At 51.9% G+C, this 19922-nt stretch overlaps 3 non-coding genes and 1 pseudogene across 3 annotated transcripts; all 4 read right to left on the bottom strand.

The window, feature by feature from the left end:
* Positions 1-1767: 1767 nt before the first annotated feature.
* LOC140408165 (U2 spliceosomal RNA) lies at positions 1768-1946 on the bottom strand (annotated as a pseudogene).
* A 5298-nt stretch (positions 1947-7244) lies between these two features.
* On the bottom strand, positions 7245-7426 carry LOC140408155 (U2 spliceosomal RNA). The gene has a single exon (XR_011940069.1). It is a non-coding gene; the product is annotated as a U2 spliceosomal RNA (small nuclear RNA).
* A 2970-nt stretch (positions 7427-10396) lies between these two features.
* Positions 10397-10585, bottom strand: LOC140407987 (U2 spliceosomal RNA). Its single transcript, XR_011939941.1, has one exon. It is a non-coding gene; the product is annotated as a U2 spliceosomal RNA (small nuclear RNA).
* Positions 10586-16172: 5587 nt separating this feature from the next.
* Positions 16173-16363, bottom strand: LOC140407995 (U2 spliceosomal RNA). Its single transcript, XR_011939949.1, has one exon. It is a non-coding gene; the product is annotated as a U2 spliceosomal RNA (small nuclear RNA).
* Positions 16364-19922: the final 3559 nt, after the last annotated feature.

Genomic DNA, 19922 nt, shown 5'->3' with positions numbered 1-19922 from the left:
AGGATCCTCCGCAATCCGGCCACTTTCCTCTCCTTTTTCCATCCGTGTCCAGGGGGAATTCCCTTCTGGTTACCGCACAGTGTTTTTAGCCGTTAAACTTGCGGTTGGGGCTCCTATCAAGAGCCCAAAAGTCCGTTCCACCGGGAGCTGCCGAAACGTGCGACTTAGCTGGTCATCGCCGCACCCGGAAGTCTTTGCCTCTTTATTTGAGGCCGATTCTTGTCTTGTTTTCCCTCATCGGAGGAGGTGTCGGCATTAAGTCCGCTGGCTGAAAGGTGTCGCTTTTTGCCACTACCCCTCGGGGGGTTCTTCAGTTTGTTTTTTTGTTTCCTCTTTCGTTTGTCCCTGTTCACTGTTTGCCAGGGCTCTCTATTCTTTGTCCCATCCTCTTCCTCTTCCATTGAGTGTTCCTCATCAGATGAGGCTGGGGTTGGGTTGTCAGGGCGTGCTGGGGCCTCCTCTTTTTGTTGGGGGCCCTTCTGTTGCTTTTCCGCATTCTGTGCCGTGGTGTCTTTTTCGGTGGGGGGTGCATGAACCTCCTCTCTGGTCGCCTTTTTAACTCCGCTGCTGATGATCTGTGCATATGTCGCCCCCCGTTTCGGGCAGGCCCTGTAAAGATGGCCGGCCTCCCCACACAGGTTGCAGCACTTGTCTTCTTTGCAGTCCTTAGTCATGTGTCCCTCCTGCCTGCAGTTTTTGCAGAAGGTCACACTGCAGTTTGCGGCAACATGCCCCGTTTTGCCACAGGTGTGGCATACTCGTGGCTGTCCCACGTAGTAGAGGTAGCCACGATTTCCTCCAATAATGAAACTGGAGGGGGGATGCAGGATGGTTCCGCTGCCGTCTGTTCTTAGAGTCACCTTGATGTGGTGCTCACTTGTCCAGATGCCGAAGGTGTCTTTCACTTGCACGCTGTCACTTTTCAGCTCAGCGTACCTGGCGAGGAACGTGAGCACATCAGACACGGGGACGTGGGGGTTGTACGTGTGCAGTGTTACAACCCGGTTTTGCTGCGACGGTAGCGTAAACAGAGGCTCCGCAGTCAGGATCGACAGGGGACTCTGATTACCTTTTTCCTTGAAGACGTTCAAGAATCTGATGCACGCTGCGACGCTCTTGAAGGTGACATCAAAATATCCATTGTTGGGGAAGTTTTGCAAGCAGAAGATCTCTGTTGCTTTAAACCCACAACACTCGAGCAGCACCCGTTTCACGAAGAGTTTCCGGTCCACAGGTGACTCTCCTTCCGTTTTCTTCACTGTGACTCGGACAGTGTTTCGCACTCCCCAGCCTGGTGGTCGGGATGCAGCTGCATCCATAGCTCGTTCGTTGGGTGTGAAACTGTATCGGTGTTAGGCCTAAACCCGAGGTTTAGGCCAGCATGTAGATCCACCAATAGCAGCCAAGCTCCAAACGTTTCCTCTTTGACGACTTCAATCCCTCCGAGTTCTCCAATCCACGATCGACATGGAAATCCTCAGCTTCTCTCGATCAAATGAGACTACACTTGATCTTAGGCAAAAGGCCGAGAAGCCGAGTAATGCACATTCAAGAGTGAAATGGGTGGTCAATTTAGAATTAGTTCCCTTTCGCCGTTGTGCTTGTAAGATGCGTTTGGTCATTCTTCATGACACCGGGGCCAGGTAGAAGCTGAGTAGCAGCAGCCACTTGCCGAAGCATTTTGTTGTGTGCTGAAAGAACTGTGAATAAAGTGTATATTTGTATGTGTTTGATCTGTTTTTTAAGTTTGAAATTCCCCATGAAGGGGTGGTGTGCACCGTTCCTGGAGATACTGCAATACCAGGTCGATGCGTGGAGTGGACGGAGCAAGCCCCTATTCCATCTCCCTGCTCCAAAAATCAATTTAATATATGGTCCCCAGATAAGGGACGTATCAGATATTAAACTGATAAGAACAGATTTTTTTTTTTTTTCCAAAAAAATTTACTTTATTCATAAAAATTTATCATAAGCATTACAGAAACATTTCAAATTGTCTTGACTGTACATTTCCGGCAGGGTTACATGTTGCCTTGACTTTCTTTCATTCAATTTTGATATTATTATTCACATATCACTCTTTACGTTACAATTCCTTCTTAAATATTTACATTGTCATGTTTGTTTTATACATTGGAGTGTTGGTTGCCCAGACCGAGGGGCTTTACACTGTTACCCGCCCCTCGGTGTACATTTGCTGGAAAGACTTTACACAGTGGTCTTTCCCCATTGCGCCTTGGCGGCAGCTGCCCCAAGCTTGAGTGCGTCCCTCAGCACGTAGTCCTGGACCTTGGAATGTGCCAGTCTGCAACACTCGGTCGAGGACAATTCTTTGCACTGGAAGATCAGCAAGTTTCGGGCAGACCAAAGAGCGTCTTTCACCGAGTTGATGACCTTCCAGCAGCAGTTGATATTTGTCTCGGTGTGTGTCCCTGGAAACAGTCCGTAGAGCACAGAGTCCTGTGTCACAGATCTGTTTGGGATAAACCTTGACAAATACCACTGCATCTCTCTCCAGACCTTCTTTGCAAAGGCACATTCCACAAGGAGGTGTGTGACCGTCTCATTTCCCCCACAGCCACTCCGAGGGCAGCGTGCATTGGTGCAGAGCCTTCGGGTGTGCATGAAGAATCTGACAGGGAGGGCCCTTCTCACCACCAGCCAAGCTAGGTCTTGGTGCTTGTTTGAAAGTTCTGGTGATGAGGCGTTCTGCCAGATGACTCTGGCAGTCTGCTCAGGGAACCATCCAACGTCCTCCACAGTCTCCTTTTCCCTGAGGGCCTCGAGGACATTACGTGCTGACCACTGCTTCATTGCCTTGTGGTCAATGGTGTTTTTCTTCAAAAACTTTTCCACGAAGGACAGGTGGTACGGTACGGTCCAACTACTTGGAGCGTTCCGCGGCAATGAGGCCAGGCCCATCCTTCGTAACACCGGGGACAGGTAGAACCTCAGTATGTAGTGACACTTGGTGTTTGCATACTGGGGGTCCACGCACAGCTTGATGCAGCTGGACACAAAGGTGGCCAACAGGATGAGGGAGGCGTTGGGTACGTTCCGCCCTCCTTTCTCCAGAGGTTTGTACATGGTGTCCCTTCGGACACGGTCCATCTTGGATCGCCAGATAAATTTGAAGATGGCCCGGGTGACTGCTGTGGCGCAGGGTCGGGTTATGGGCCAGACCTGCGCCACGTACAGTAGCACCGAGAGTACCTCACACCTGATGACCAGGGTTTTGCCCGCAATGGAGAGGGAGCGTTGCTCCCACCAGCCCAGTTTCTGTCTTACCTTTCCTATGCGCTCCTCCCAGTTTTTGGTGCACGCCCCAGCAGCTCCGAACCATATCCCCAGCACCTTCAGGTAATCTGACCTGACAGTGAAGGGGACAAAGGACCGGTCGGCCCAGTTCCCAAAGAACATGGCCTCGCTCTTGCCCCGGTTTACCTATAGATGTTTGTGTAGAGCAGTTTGATCCAATTGCGAATTCCCTCCCCAAACCCCATTTTGGAGAGCACATCCATCATGTAGGTGTGCGATATTCTGTCAAAAGCCTTCTCCTGGTCAAGGCTGATGAGGCAAGTGTCCACCCCCCTGTCCTGCACGTAGGCGATCGTATCCCTGAGTAGCGCGAGGCTATCAGAGATCTTCCTGCCGGGTACAGCACAGGTCTGGTCAGGGTGGATCACCGACTCCAGAGCAGACCTGACCCGATTGGCGATGACCTTTGCTAGAATTTTGTAGTCCACATTCAACAGTGAAATGGGTCGCCAATTTCGAATTTCTTCCCTTTCCCCCTTCTGCTTGTAGATGAGGGTGATGATGCCTTTCCTCATGGACTCTGACATGCTGCCTTCCAGAAGCATGCTCTCGTACACTTCCAGCAGGTCTGGGCCCATCCAGTCCCACAGAGCCGAATACAACTCAACCGGTAAGCCGTCGCTTCCGGGAGTTTTACTCGTCTCGAAGGACTTGGCGGCCTTTGTCAGCTCGTCCAGAGTTAGTGGTTTGTCCAGGTTTTCCAGCTCGCTGTCGCCTATGACCTCCGTGATAGTCGACAGGAAGGTCTGGGAAACAGTGCTATCTGTTGGCTTCAGGTCATACAGTCCGGCATAAAAGGATTGGCTGATCCTCAGGATGTCAGACCGCGATGACTTTTCAGAGCCATCTTCTTCCTTCAGGCTGCTGATCACAGAGGTCTCTCTGTGCACCTTTTGGAAGAAGAAGCGTGAGCACTTTTCGTCCTGCTCCACGGAGCGGACTCTGGAACGGAAGATAACCTTGGAGGCCTCCGAGGTGTAGAGCGAGGCTTGCTGGCTCTTCACCTCTTGGAGATCCTCCTTGACATCCACCCCCATCGACTGCAGCTGGAGCAAATTTTGCATACTTTTCTGGAGCCTGGACATGACCCCTCGTCTCTCTCTCACCTTCTGAACGCCCTTGAGGATGAAAAACCTCTTGATATTCCCCTTGATTGCTTCCCACCAGAGATGTGGGGCCTCAAAGAGGGGTTTCACAGTTCTCCAACCTTTGTAATCCCTCCTGAGTTCCTCGATGTTCTCAGGGGTCAGCAGTTTTACATTTAGCTTCCACGTCCCCCTGCCTACCCCCTGGTCTTCCTGCAGGTGGCAGTCGGCCAGTAGGAGGCAGTGGTCAGAGAAGAACACCGGCGTTACGTCGGTGGACCTGACCGTGAAAGCTCGGGACACAAAAAAGAAGTCTATCCTGGAGCGGACGGACCCGTCTGGCCGTGACCATGTGTATCTACGCTGCGCGCCGTCTGCAGGGTTGCTGCAGACGTCGAGCAGCTTGGCGTCTTTTACCGTTTCCATCAGGAGTCTGGACGTAGCGTCTAGTTTGCTGTCGGCTTTGCTGGATCGTCCAGCCGCATCGATGATGCAGTTGAAGTCACCACCCAGGATGACCGGCTTGGAGGTGGCCAACAGCAGTGGGAGTTGCTGAAGAACTGCCAGCCGCTCACTTTTTACGGCCGGGGCGTACACATTAATAAGTCTGAGAGGGGTGTTTTTGTATTTCACGTCTGCTACGAGGAGGCGCCCGCCCACCACCTCCTTAACGTCGGAGATGGTGAAGTTGCCTCCCCGCAGCAGAATACCCAGGCCGGAGGAGCGGCAGTCGTTTCCTCCTGACCAGATGGATGGCCCGTGGGACCACCAACTCGACCAGCGCCTGTAGTTGCTGAGGTGCGGAATTCCGCACTCCTGCAGGAACAGTAGGTCAGCTTTTACATTTGCCAAATAGTTGAGTGTGGCTACACACCGCGAAGTATCTTTGATGCTTCGCACATTTATGGATGCAATTTTTAAACCCATTAAGAAAAGATAGATTTACCAATCTCAAGAGTCCAGAGTCTATACAGTTGGCTGTTCCAGCTGTTGAATGTTCCCCAGCATGCCGGTGGTGCTCGCAAACTTTAGCACAGTTGCAGGGCTGAGAAAACTGTTCTGGTCCGTACTGGCCCCGTGATTTTGATGCAGATGCATTGGGGGGGTGGTGTAGCCCTGGGGTTCGTCGTGGCAGTCAGTAGGTGTTGGGGTTGCAGGCCGGTCTTCACCTGGGTTATTGCTGCTCGTTGCTATCGGGGGTTGGTCTGTGACCTTGTTTTCTTCCCGGTCGGTGGTCTGGGGGGTCTGTGCCTTCCGTTCCACGTCGGTGCTTTGCCTCTTTATTTGAGGCCGATTCTTGTCCTGTTTTCCCTCATCGGATGAGGTGTCGGCGCTAAGTGCGCCGGCTGAGAGGTGTCGCTTTTTGCCACTACCCCTCGGGGTTCTTCAGTTTGTTTTTTTGTTTCCTCTTACGTTTGTCCCTGTTCACGGTTTCCCAGGGCTCTTTATTCTTTGTCCCATCCTCTTCCTCTTCCATTGAGTGTTCCTCATCAGATGGGGCTGGGGTTGGGTTGTCAGGAGGTGCTGGGGCCTCCTCTTTTTGTTGGGGGTCCTTCTGTTGCTTTTCCTCATTCTGAACCATGGTGTCTTTTTCGGTGGAGGGTGTATGCACCTCCTCTCTGGTCGCCTTTTTGACTCCGCTGCTGATGATCTGTGCGTATGTCGCCCCGCGTTTCGGGCAGGCCCTGTAAAGATGGCCGGCCTCCCCACACAGGTTGCAGCACTTGTCTTCCTTGCAGTCCTTAGTCATGTGTCCCTCCTGCCTGCAGTTCTTGCAGAAGGTCACACTGCAGTTTGCGGCAACATGCCCCGTTTTGCCACATGCGTGGCATACTCGTGGCTGTCCCACGTAGTAGAGGTAGCCACGATTTACTCCAATAGCGAAATTGGAGGGGGGATGCAGGATGGCTCCGTTGCTGTCCGTTCTTAGGGTCACCTTGACCTGGTGCTCACTTGTCCAGATGCCGAAGGTGTCTTTCACTTGCACGCTGTCACTTTTCAGCTCAGCGTACCTGGCGAGGAACGTGAGCACATCAGGCACAGGGACGTGGGGGTTGTACGTGTGCAGTGTAACAACCCGATTTCGCTGTGCCGGTAGCGTAAACAGAGGTTCCGCAGTCAGGATCGACAAGGGACTCTGGTTACCTTTTTCCTTGAAGACGTTCAAGAATTTGATGCACGCTGCGACGCTCTTGAAGGTGACATCAAAGAAACCATTCTTGGGGAAGTTTTGCAAGCAGAAGATCTCTGTTGCTTTAAACCCACAGCACTCGAGCAGCACCTTCTTCACGAAGTGTTTCCGGTCCAAAGGTGACTCTCCATCCGTTTTCTTCACTGTGACTCGGACAGTGTTTCGCACGCCCCAGCCTGGTGGTCGGGATGCAGCTGCATCCATAGCTCGTACGTTGGGTGTGAAACTGTATCGGCGTTAGGCCTAAACCCGAGGTTTAGGCCAGCATGTAGATCCACCAATAGCAGCCAAGCTCCAAACGTTTCCTCTTTGACGACTTCAATCCCTCCGAGTTGTCCAATCCACGATCGACATCGAAATCCTCAGCTTCACTCGATCAAATGAGACGACACTTGATCTTAGGAAAAAGGCCGAGAAGCCGAGTAATGCACATTCAAGAGTGAAATGGGTGGTCAATTTCGAATGAGTTCCCTTTCGCCGTTGTGCTTGTAAGATGCGTTTGGTCATTCTTCATGACACCGGGGCCAGGTAGAAGGTAAGTAGCAGCAGCCACTTGCTGAAGCATTTTGTTGTGTGCTGGAAGAAGTGATTAAAGTGTATATTTGTATGTGTTTGAGCTGTTTTTTGAGTTTGAAATTCCCCATGAAGGGGTGGTGTGCACCGTTGCTGGAGATACTGCAATACCAGGTCGATGCGTGGAGTGGACGGAGCAAGCCCCTATTCCATCTCCCTGCTCCAAAAATCAATTTAATATATGGTCCCCAGATAAGGGACATATCAGATATTAAACTGATAAGAACAGATTTTTTATTTTTTTTTTTCAAAAAAATATACTTTATTCATAAAAATTTATCATGAGCATTACAGAAACATTTCAAATTGTCTTGACTGTACATTTCCGGCAGGGTTACATGTTGCCTTGACTTTCTTTCATTCAATCTTGATATTGTCATACACATATCACTCTTTACATTACAATTCCTTCTTTAAGTTCTTTAAACTGATAAGAACAGATTTTTTTTTTTTTTCAAAAAAATATACTTTATTCATAAAAATTTATCATGAGCGTTACAGAAACATTTCAAATTGTCTTGACTGTACATTTCCGGCAGGGTTACATGTTGCCTTGACTTTCTTCCATTCAATTTTGATATTGTCGTACACATATCACTCTTTACATTACCATTCCTTCTTAAATATTTACAGTGGCATGTTTGTTTTATACATTGGAGTGTTGGTTGCCCAGACCGAGGAGCTTTACACTGTTACGCGCCCCTCGGTGTACATTTGCTGGAAAGACTTTACACAGTGGTCTTTCCCCATTGCGCCTTGGCGGCAGCTGCCCCAAGCTTGAGTGCGTCCCTCAGCACGTAGTCCTGGACCTTGGAATGTGCCAGTCTGCAACACTCGGTCGAGGACAATTCTTTGCACTGGAAGATCAGCAAGTTTCGGGCAGACCAAAGAGCGTCTTTTACCGAGTTGATGACCTTCCAGCTGCAGTTGATATTTGTCTCGGTGTGTGTCCCTGGCAACAGTCCGTAGAGCACAGAGTCCTGTGTCACAGATCTGTTTGGGATAAACCTTGACAAATACCACTGCATCTCTCTCCAGACCTTCTTTGCAAAGGCACATTCCACAAGGAGGTGTGTGACCGTCTCATTTCCCCCACAGCCACTCCGAGGGCAGCGTGCATTGGTGCAGAGCCTTCGGGTGTGCATGAAGAATCTGACAGGGAGGGCCTTTCTCACCACCAGCCAAGCTAGGTCTTGGTGCTTGTTTGAAAGTTCTGGTGATGAGGCGTTCTGCCAGATGACTCTGGCAGTCTGCTCAGGGAACCATCCAACGTCCTCCACGGTCTCTTTTTCCCTGAGGGCCTCGAGGACATTACGTGCTGACCACTGCTTCATTGCCTTGTGGTCAAAGGTGTTTTCCTTCAAAAACTTTTCCACAAAGGACAGGTGGTACGGTACGGTCCAACTACTTGGAGCGTTCCGCGGCAATGAGGCCAGGCCCATCCTTCGCAACACCGGGGACAGGTAGAACCTCAGTATGTAGTGACACTTGGTGTTTGCATACTGGGGGTCCACGCACAGCTTGATGCAGCTGGACACAAAGGTGGCCAACAGGATGAGGGAGGCGTTGGGTACGTTCCGCCCTCCCTTCTCCAGAGGTTTGTACATGGTGTCCCTTCGGACACGGTCCATCTTGGATCGCCAGATAAATTTGAAGATGGCCCGGGTGACTGCTGTGGCGTAGGGTCGGGTTATGGGCCAGACCTGCGCCACGTACAGTAGCACCGAGAGTACCTCACACCTGATGACCAGGGTTTTGCCCGCAATGGAGAGGGAGCGTTGCTCCCACCAGCCCAGTTTCTGTCTTACCTTTCCTATGCGCTCCTCCCAGTTTTTGGTGCACGCCCCAGCAGCTCCGAACCATATCCCCAGCACCTTCAGGTAATCGGACCTGACAGTGAAGGGGACAAAGGACCGGTCGGCCCAGTTCCCAAAGAACATGGCCTCGCTCTTGCCACGGTTTACCTTGGCTCCCGAGGCCAGTTCAAACTGGTCGCAGGTGGTCAAGAGCCTGCGCACAGACGCAGGATCCGAGCAGAAGACGGCAACGTCGTCCATGTACAGGGAGGCCTTGACTTGCATGCCTCCACTGCCTGGGATCGTCACTCCTCTTATGCCCGGATCCCTCCTGATGGACTCGGCAAAAGGTTCTATGCAGCACACAAAAAGGGCAGAGGAGAGAGGGCAGCCCTGCCTGACTCCAGATTTGATTTGGAACTTTTCTGATTCCCACCCATTGATTGAGACTGCGCTATAGATGTTTGTGTAGAGCAGTTTGACCCAATTGCGAATTCCCTCCCCAAACCCCATTTTGGAGAGCACATCCATCATGTAGGTGTGTGATATTACAGTTATAATGGAGGCTGCTCTGAAACCCGACAAGCTCTCGCTCGACCCCCACGCTCCACGCGCAGATCACCTTTTCAACTGCTGGCTCCGGTGTTTCGAGGCCTACCTGGAAGCATCCTCCGCCTTCGCCAAAACGGACGCCGACCGACTCAATCTCCTGTGCTCACGGCTCGACTACGGGCTTTTCGACCTCATCACGGGAACAACGACCTATGCCGATGCCATCGTGAAGCTCAAAAGCCGGTATGCACGAACTGTTAATTCTATTTACGCCCGCCACCGCCTCGCCTCCCGGCACCAGCAGCCGGGTGAACCCCTATCCGTGTTTGTTCGGGACCTCCGTGCCCTCGCGCTCACCTGCAACGCGCCAGCAGTCTCCGCTGAGCAGAACACTGAGGCCCTGGCGCTTGATGCCTTTGTAGCTGGCATTGCTTCCGTCCCGATTCGCCAACTCCTTCTGACACAAACTACCCTGACTCTGGACACGGCAGTCACTATGGCAGAGGCCCAACAGGCAGCCTACGACAATAATGCGTCCTACACGCCTGCACAAACTTCCTTTGCTCCTGTCCACGCTCCCTACGTGGCCGCTACCTCCCAGCAACAACCCCTGCAAGTCACGGCCCACCCAGCCACTCCAGCAGTAAAAATGCCTGGGCCCCAGTGTTATTTTTGTGGCCAGGCAAAACACCCCAGGAAACGCTGCCCTGCTAGAGATGCTACCTGTTCAGCCTGAGTTAAAGTCTCACATGTCTTTGTGGTTCTTGACGCTTAGCGCATCAATTTAATATACTTTTTGTATGTGTGCTGGAAGAAGTGAATAAAGTGTATATTTGTATGTGTTTGATCTGTTTTTTGAGTTTGAAATTCCCCATCAAGGGGTGGTGTGCACCGTTGCTGGAGATACTGCAATACCAGGTCGATGCGTGGAGTGGACGGAGCAAGCCCCTATTCCATCTCCCTGCTCCAAAAATCAATTTAATATATGGTCCCCAGATAAGGGACGTATCAGATATTAAACTGATAAGAACAGATTTTTTTTTTTTTTTTTTTTTTTCTCAAAAAAATATACTTTATTCATAAAAATTTATCATGAGCATTACAGAAACATTTCAAATTGTCTTGACTGTACATTTCCGGCAGGGTTACATGTTGCCTTGACTTTCTTCCATTCAATTTTGTTATTGTCATACACATATCACTCTTTACATTACAATTCCTTCTGAAATATTTACAGTGGCATGTTTGTTTTATACATTGGAGTGTTGGTTGCCCCGACCGAGGGGCTTTACACTGTTACCGGCCCCTCGGTGTACATTTGCTGGAAAGACTTTACACTGTGGTCTTTCCCCATTGCGCCTTGGCGGCAGCTGCCCCAAGCTTGAGTGCGTCCCTCAGCACGTAGTCCTGGACCTTGGAATGTGCCAGTCTGCAACACTCGGTCGAGGACAATTCTTTGCACTGGAAGATCAGCAAGTTTCGGGCAGACCAAAGAGCGTCTTTTACCGAGTTGATGACCTTCCAGCAGCAGTTGATATTTGTCTCGGTGTGTGTCCCTGGAAACAGTCCGTAGAGCACAGAGTCCTGTGTCACAGATCTGTTTGGGATAAACCTTGACAAATACCACTGCATCTCTCTCCAGACCTTCTTTGCAAAGGCACATTCCACAAGGAGGTGTGTGACCGTCTCATTTCCCCCACAGCCACTCCGAGGGCAGCGTGCATTGGTGCAGAGCCTTCGGGTGTGCATGAAGAATCTGACAGGGAGGGCCCTTCTCACCACCAGCCAAGCTAGGTCTTGGTGCTTGTTTGAAAGTTCTGGTGATGAGGCGTTCTGCCAGATGACTCTGGCAGTCTGCTCAGGGAACCATCCAACGTCCTCCACGGTCTCCTTTTCCCTGAGGGCCTCGAGGACATTACGTGCTGACCACTGCTTCATTGCCTTGTGGTCAAAGGTGTTTTTCTTCAAAAACTTTTCCACGAAGGACAGGTGGTACGGTACGGTCCAACTACTTGGAGCGTTCCGCGGCAATGAGGCCAGGCCCATCCTTCGTAACACCGGGGACAGGTAGAACCTCAGTATGTAGTGACACTTGGTGTTTGCATACTGGGGGTCCACGCACAGCTTGATGCAGCTGGACACAAAGGTGGCCAACAGGATGAGGGAGGCGTTGGGTACGTTCCGCCCTCCTTTCTCCAGAGGTTTGTACATGGTGTCCCTTCGGACACGGTCCATCTTGGATCGCCAGATGAATTTGAAGATGGCCCGGGTGACTGCTGTGGCGTAGGGTCGGGTTATGGGCCAGACCTGCGCCACGTACAGCAACACCGAGAGTACCTCACACCTGATGACCAGGGTTTTGCCCGCAATGGAGAGGGAGCGTTGCTCCCACCAGCCCAGTTTCTGTCTTACCTTTGCGATGCGCTCCTCCCAGTTTTTGGTGCATGCCCCAGCAGCTCCGAACCATATCCCCAGCACCTTCAGGTAATCTGACCTGACAGTGAAGGGGACAAAGGACCGGTCGGCCCAGTTCCCAAAGAACATGGCCTCGCTCTTGCCCCGGTTTACCTTGGCTCCCGAGGCCAGTTCAAACTGGTCGCAGGTGGTCAAGAGCCTGCGCACAGACGCAGGATCCGAGCAGAAGACGGCAACGTCGTCCATGTACAGGGAGGCCTTGACTTGCATGCCTCCACTGCCTGGGATCGTCACTCCTCTTATACCCGGATCCCTCCTGATGGACTCGGCAAAAGGTTCTATGCAGCACACAAAAAGGGCAGAGGAGAGAGGGCAGCCCTGCCTGACTCCAGATTTGATCTGGAACTTTTCTGATTCCCACCCATTGATTGAGACTGCGCTATAGATGTTTGTGTAGAGCAGTTTGATCCAATTGCGAATTCCCTCCCCAAACCCCATTTTGGAGAGCACATCCATCATGTAGGTGTGCGATATTCTGTCAAAAGCCTTCTCCTGGTCAAGGCTGATGAGGCAGGTGTCCACCCTCCTGTCCTGCACGTAGGCGATCGTATCCCTGAGTAGCGCAAGGCTATCAGAGATCTTCCTGCCGGGTACAGCACAGGTCTGGTCAGGGTGGATCACCGACTCCAGAGCAGACCTGACCCGATTGGCGATGACCTTTGCTAGAATTTTGTAGTCCACATTCAACAGTGAAATGGGTCGCCAATTTCGAATTTCTTCCCTTTCCCCCTTCTGCTTGTAGATGAGGGTGATGATGCCTTTCCTCATGGACTCTGACATGCTGCCTTCCAGAAGCATACTCTCGTACACTTCCAGCAGGTCTGGGCCCATCCAGTCCCACAGAGCCGAATACAACTCAACCGGTAAGCCGTCGCTTCCGGGAGTTTTACTCGTCTCGAAGGACTTGGCGGCCTTTGTCAGCTCGTCCAGAGTTAGTGGTTTGTCCAGGTTTTCCAGCTCGCTGTCGCCTATGACCTCCGTGATAGTCGACAGGAAGGTCTGGGAAACAGTGCTATCTGTTGGCTTCAGGTCATACAGTCCGGCATAAAAGGATTGGCTGATCCTCAGGATGTCAGACTGCGATGACTTTTCAGAGCCATCTTCTTCCTTCAGGCTGCTGATCACAGAGGTCTCTCTGTGCACCTTTTGGAAGAAGAAGCGTGAGCACTTTTCGTCCTGCTCCACGGAGCGGACTCTGGAACGGAAGATAACCTTGGAGGCCTCCGAGGTGTAGAGCGAGGCTTGCTGGCTCTTCACCTCTTGGAGATCCTCCTTGACATCCACCCCCATCGACTGCAGCTGGAGCAAATTTTGCATACTTTTCTGGAGCCTGGACATGACCCCTCGTCTCTCTCTCACCTTTTGAACGCCCTTGAGGATGAAAAACCTCTTGATATTCCCCTTGATTGCTTCCCACCAGAGATGTGGGGCCTCAAAGAGGGGTTTCACGGTTCTCCAACCTTTGTAATCCCTCCTGAGTTCCTCGATGTTCTCAGGGGTCAGCAGTTTTACATTTAGCTTCCACGTCCCCCTGCCTACCCCCTGGTCTTCCTGCAGGTGGCAGTCGGCCAGTAGGAGGCAGTGGTCAGAGAAGAACACCGGCGTTACGTCGGTGGACCTGACCGTGAAAGCTCGGGACACAAAAAAGAAGTCTATCCTGGAGCGGACGGACCCGTCTGGCCGTGACCATGTGTATCTACGCTGCGCGCCGTCTGCAGGGTTGCTGCAGACGTCGAGCAGCTTGGCGTCTTTTACCGTTTCCATCAGGAGTCTGGACGTAGCGTCTAGTTTGCTGTCGGCTTTGCTGGATCGTCCAGCCGCATCGATGATGCAGTTGAAGTCACCACCCAGGATGACCGGCTTGGAGGTGGCCAACAGCAGTGGGAGTTGCTGAAGAACTGCCAGCCGCTCACTTTTTACGGCCGGGGCGTACACATTAATAAGTCTGAGAGGGGTGTTTTTGTATTTCACGTCTGCTACGAGGAGGCGCCCGCCCACCACCTCCTTAACGTCGGAGATGGTGAAGTTGCCTCCCCGCAGCAGAATACCCAGGCCGGAGGAGCGGCAGTCGTTTCCTCCTGACCAGATGGATGGCCCGTGGGACCACCAGCTCGACCAGCGCCTGTAGTTGCTGAGGTGCGGAATTCCGCACTCCTGCAGGAACAGTAGGTCAGCTTTTACATTTGCCAAATAGTTGAGTGTGGCTACACACCGCGAAGTATCTTTGATGCTTCGCACATTTATGGATGCAATTTTTAAACCCATTATAAAAAAGATAGATTTACCAGTCTCAAGAGTCCAGAGTCTATACAGTTGGCTGTTCCAGCTGTTCGATGTTCCCCAGCATGCCGGTGGTGCTCGCAAACTTTAGCACAGTTGCAGGGCTGAGAAAGCTGTTCTGGTCCGTACTGGCCCCGTGATTTTGATGCAGATGCATTGGGGGGGTGATGTAGCCCTGGCGTTCGTCATGGCAGTCAGTAGGTGTTGGGGTTGCAGGCCGGTCTTCACCTGGGTTGTTGCTGCTCGTTACTATCGGGGGTTGGTCTGTGACCTTGTTTCCTTCCCGGTCGGTGGTCTGGGGGGTCTGTGCCTTCCGTTCCACGTTGGTGCTTTGCCTCTTTATTTGAGGCCGATTCTTGTCCTGTTTTCCCTCATCGGATGAGGTGTCGGCGCTAAGTGCGCCGGCTGAGAGGTGTCGCTTTTTGCCACTACCCCTCGGGGGGTTCTTCAGTTTGTTTTTTTGTTTCCGCTTTCGTTTGTCCCTGTTCACTGTTTCCCAGGGCTCTTTATTCTTTGTCCCATCCTCTTCCTCTTCCATTGAGTGTTCCTCATCAGATGGGGCTGGGGTTGGGTTGTCAGGAGGTGCTGGGGCCTCTTCTTTTTGTTGGGGGCCCTTTTGTTGCTTTTCCTCATTCTGAGCCGTGGTGTCTTTTTCGGTGGAGGGTGTATGCACCTCCTCTCTGGTCGCCTTTTTAACTCCGCTGCTGATGATTTGAGCGTATGTCGCCCCGCGTTTCGGGCAGGCCCTGTAAAGATGGCCGGCCTCCCCACACAGGTTGCAGCACTTGTCTTCTTTGCAGTCCTTAGTCATGTGTCCCTCCTGCCTGCAGTTCTTGCAGAAGGTCACACTGCAGTTTGCGGCAACATGCCCCGTTTTGCCACAGGTGTGGCATACTCGTGGCTGTCCCACGTAGTAGAGGTAGCCACGATTTACTCCAATAGCGAAATTGGAGGGGGGATGCAGGATGGCTCCGTTGCTGTCCGTTCTTAGGGTCACCTTGACCTGGTGCTCACTTGTCCAGATGCCGAAGGTGTCTTTCACTTGCACGCTGTCACTTTTCAGCTCAGCGTACCTGGCGAGGAACGTGAGCACATCAGATACAGGGACGTGGGGGTTGTACGTGTGCAGTGTAACAACCCGATTTCGCTGTGCCGGTAGCGTAAACAGAGGCTCCGCAGTCAGGATCGACAAGGGACTCTGGTTACCTTTTTCCTTGAAGACGTTCAAGAATTTGATGCACGCTGCGACGCTCTTGAAGGTGACATCAAAGAAACCATTCTTGGGGAAGTTTTGCAAGCAGAAGATCTCTGTTGCTTTAAACCCACAACACTCAAGCAGCACCCACTTCACGAAGTGTTTCCGGTCCGAAGGTGACTCTCCCTCCGTTTTCTTCACTGTGACTCGGACAGTGTTTCGCACTCCCCAGCCTGGTGGTCGGGATGCAGCTGCATCCATAGCTCGGACGTTGGGTGTGAAACTGTATCGGCGTTAGGCCTAAACCCGAGGTTTAGGCCAGCATGTAGATCCACCAATAGCAGCCAAGCTCCAAACGTTTCCTCTTTGACGACTTCAATCCCTCCGAGTTCTCCAATCCACGATCGACATGGAAATCCTCAGCTTCTCTCGATCAAATGAGACTACACTTGATCTTAGGCAAAAGGCCGAGAAGCCGAGTAATGCACATTGAAGAGTGAAATGGGTGGTCAATTTCGAATGAGTTCCCTTTCGCCGTTGTGCTTGTAAGATGCGTTTGGTCATTCTTCATGACACCGGGGCCAGGTAGAAGGTGAGTAGCAGCAGCCAGTTGCCGAAGCATTTTGTTGTGTGCTGAAAGAAGTGAATAAAGTGTATATTTGTATGTGTTTGAGCTGTTTTTTGAGTTTGAAATTCCCCATGAAGGGGTGGTGTGCACCGTTGCTGGAGATACTGCAATACCAGGTCGATGCGTGGAGTGGACGGAGCAAGCCCCTATTCCATCTCCCTGCTCCAAAAATCAATTTAATATATGGTCCCCAGATAAGGGACGTATCAGATATTAAACTGATAAGAACAGATTTTTTTTTTTTTTTTTTTTTTTTCCCCAAAAAAATATACTTTATTCATAAAAATTTATCATGAGCATTACAGAAACATTTCAAATTGTCTTGACTGTACATTTCCGGCAGGGTTACATGTTGCCTTGACTTTCTTTCATTCAATTTTGATATTGTCATACACATATCACTCTTTACATTACAATTCCTTCTTAAATATTTACATTGTCATGTTTGTTTTATACATTGGAGTGTTGGTTGCCCAGACCGACGGGCTTTACACTGTTACGCGCCCCTCGGTGTACATTTGCTGGAAAGACTTTACACAGTGGTCTTTCCCCATTGCGCCTTGGCGGCAGCTGCCCCAAGCTTGAGTGCGTCCCTCAGCACGTAGTCCTGGACCTTGGAATGTGCCAGTCTGCAACACTCGGTCGAGGACAATTCTTTGCACTGGAAGATCAGCAAGTTTCGGGCAGACCAAAGAGCGTCTTTTACCGAGTTGATGACCTTCCAGCAGCAGTTGATATTTGTCTCGGTGTGTGTCCCTGGAAACAGTCCGTAGAGCACAGAGTCCTGTGTCACAGATCTGTTTGGGATAAACCTTGACAAATACCACTGCATCTCTCTCCAGACCTTCTTTGCAAAGGCACATTCCACAAGGAGGTGTGTGACCGTCTCATTTCCGCCACAGCCACTCCGAGGGCAGCGTGCATTGGTGCAGAGCCTTCGGGTGTGCATGAAGAATCTGACAGGGAGGGCCTTTCTCACCACCAGCCAAGCTAGGTCTTGGTGCTTGTTTGAAAGTTCTGGTGATGAGGCGTTCTGCCAGATGACTCTGGCAGTCTGCTCAGGGAACCATCCAACGTCCTCCACGGTCTCCTTTTCCCTGAGGGCCTCGAGGACATTACGTGCTGACCACTGCTTCATTGCCTTGTGGTCAAAGGTGTTTTCCTTCAAAAACTTTTCCACAAAGGACAGGTGGTACGGTACGGTCCAACTACTTGGAGCGTTCCGCGGCAATGAGGCCAGGCCCATCCTTCGCAACACCGGGGACAGGTAGAACCTCAGTATGTAGTGACACTTGGTGTTTGCATACTGGGGGTCCACGCACAGCTTGATGCAGCTGGACACAAAGGTGGCCAACAGGATGAGGGAGGCGTTGGGTACGTTCCGCCCTCCCTTCTCCAGAGGTTTGTACATGGTGTCCCTTCGGACACGGTCCATCTTGGATCGCCAGATAAATTTGAAGATGGCCCGGGTGACTGCTGTGGCGTAGGGTCGGGTTATGGGCCAGACCTGCGCCACGTACAGTAGCACCGAGAGTACCTCACACCTGATGACCAGGGTTTTGCCCGCAATGGAGAGGGAGCGTTGCTCCCACCAGCCCAGTTTCTGTCTTACCTTTCCTAGGCGCTCCTCCCAGTTTTTGGTGCACGCCCCAGCAGCTCCGAACCATATCCCCAGCACCTTCAGGTAATCGGACCTGACAGTGAAGGGGACAAAGGACCGGTCGGCCTAGTTCCCAAAGAACATGGCCTCGCTCTTGCCCCGGTTTACCTTGGCTCCAGAGGCCAGTTCAAACTGGTCGCAGGTGGTTAAGAGCCTGCGTACAGACGCAGGATCCGAGCAGAAGACGGCAACGTCGTCCATGTACAGGGAGGCCTTGACTTGCATGCCTCCACTGCCTGGGATCGTCACTCCTCTTATACCCGGATCCCTCCTGATGGACTCGGCAAAGGGTTCTATGCAGCACACAAAAAGGGCAGAGGAGAGAGGGCAGCCCTGCCTGACTCCAGATCTGATCTGGAACTTTTCTGATTCCCACCCATTGATTGAGACTGCGCTATATTTGTTTGTGTAGAGCAGTTTGATCCAATTGCGAATTCCCTCCCCAAACCCCATTTTGGAGAGCACATCCATCATGTAGGTGTGCGATATTCTGTCAAATGCCTTCTCCTGGTCAAGGCTGATGAGGCAAGTGTCCACCCCCCTGTCCTGCACGTAGGCGATCGTATCCCTGAGTAGCGCGAGGCTATCAGAGATCTTCCTGCCGGGTACAGCACAGGTCTGGTCAGGGTGGATCACCGACTCCAGAGCAGACCTGACCCGATTGGCGATGACCTTTGCTAGAATTTTGTAGTCCACATTCAACAGTGAAATGGGTCGCCAATTTCGAATTTCTTCCCTTTCCCCCTTCTGTTTGTAGATGAGGGTGATGATGCCTTTCCTCATGGACTCTGACATGCTGCCTTCCAGAAGCATACTCTCGTACACTTCCAGCAGGTCTGGGCCCATCCAGTCCCACAGAGCCGAATACAACTCAACCGGTAAGCCGTCGCTTCCGGGAGTTTTACTCGTCTCGAAGGACTTGGCGGCCTTTGTCAGCTCGTCCAGAGTTAGTGGTTTGTCCAGGTTTTCCAGCTCGCTGTCGCCTATGACCTCCGTGATAGTCGACAGGAAGGTCTGGGAAACAGTGCTATCTGTTGGCTTCAGGTCATACAGTCCGGCATAAAAGGATTGGCTGATCCTCAGGATGTCAGACTGCGATGACTTTTCAGAGCCATCTTCTTCCTTCAGGCTGCTGATCACAGAGGTCTCTCTGTGCACCTTTTGGAAGAAGAAGCGTGAGCACTTTTCGTCCTGCTCCACGGAGCGGACTCTGGAACGGAAGATAACCTTGGAGGCCTCCGAGGTGTAGAGCGAGGCTTGCTGGCTCTTCACCTCTTGGAGATCCTCCTTGACATCCACCCCCATCGACTGCAGCTGGAGCAAATTTTGCATACTTTTCTGGAGCCTGGACATGACCCCTCGTCTCTCTCTCACCTTTTGAACGCCCTTGAGGATGAAAAACCTCTTGATATTCCCCTTGATTGCTTCCCACCAGAGATGTGGGGCCTCAAAGAGGGGTTTCTCGGTTCTCCAACCTTTGTAATCCCTCCTGAGTTCCTCGATGTTCTCAGGGGTCAGCAGTTTTACATTTAGCTTCCACGTCCCCCTGCCTACCCCCTGGTCTTCCTGCAGGTGGCAGTCGGCCAGTAGGAGGCAGTGGTCAGAGAAGAACACCGGCGTTACGTCGGTGGACCTGACCGTGAAAGCTCGGGACACAAAAAAGAAGTCTATCCTGGAGCGGACGGACCCGTCTGGCCGTGACCATGTGTATCTACGCTGCGCGCCGTCTGCAGGGTTGCTGCAGACGTCGAGCAGCTTGGCGTCTTTTACCGTTTCCATCAGGAGTCTGGACGTAGCGTCTAGTTTGCTGTCGGCTTTGCTGGATCGTCCAGCCGCATCGATGATGCAGTTGAAGTCACCACCCAGGATGACCGGCTTGGAGGTGGCCAACAGCAGTGGGAGTTGCTGAAGAACTGCCAGCCGCTCACTTTTTACGGCCGGGGCGTACACATTAATAAGTCTGAGAGGGGTGTTTTTGTATTTCACGTCTGCTACGAGGAGGCGCCCGCCCACCACCTCCTTAACGTCGGAGATGGTGAAGTTGCCTCCCCGCAGCAGAATACCCAGGCCGGAGGAGCGGCAGTCGTTTCCTCCTGACCAGATGGATGGCCCGTGGGACCACCAGCTCGACCAGCGCCTGTAGTTGCTGAGGTGCGGAATTCCGCACTC

Source organism: Scyliorhinus torazame, chromosome 2, assembly GCF_047496885.1.
Source record: "Scyliorhinus torazame isolate Kashiwa2021f chromosome 2, sScyTor2.1, whole genome shotgun sequence".
Classification (NCBI taxonomy): Eukaryota; Metazoa; Chordata; class Chondrichthyes; order Carcharhiniformes; family Scyliorhinidae; genus Scyliorhinus; species Scyliorhinus torazame.
This window is presented reverse-complemented; position numbering and strand designations above follow the sequence as displayed.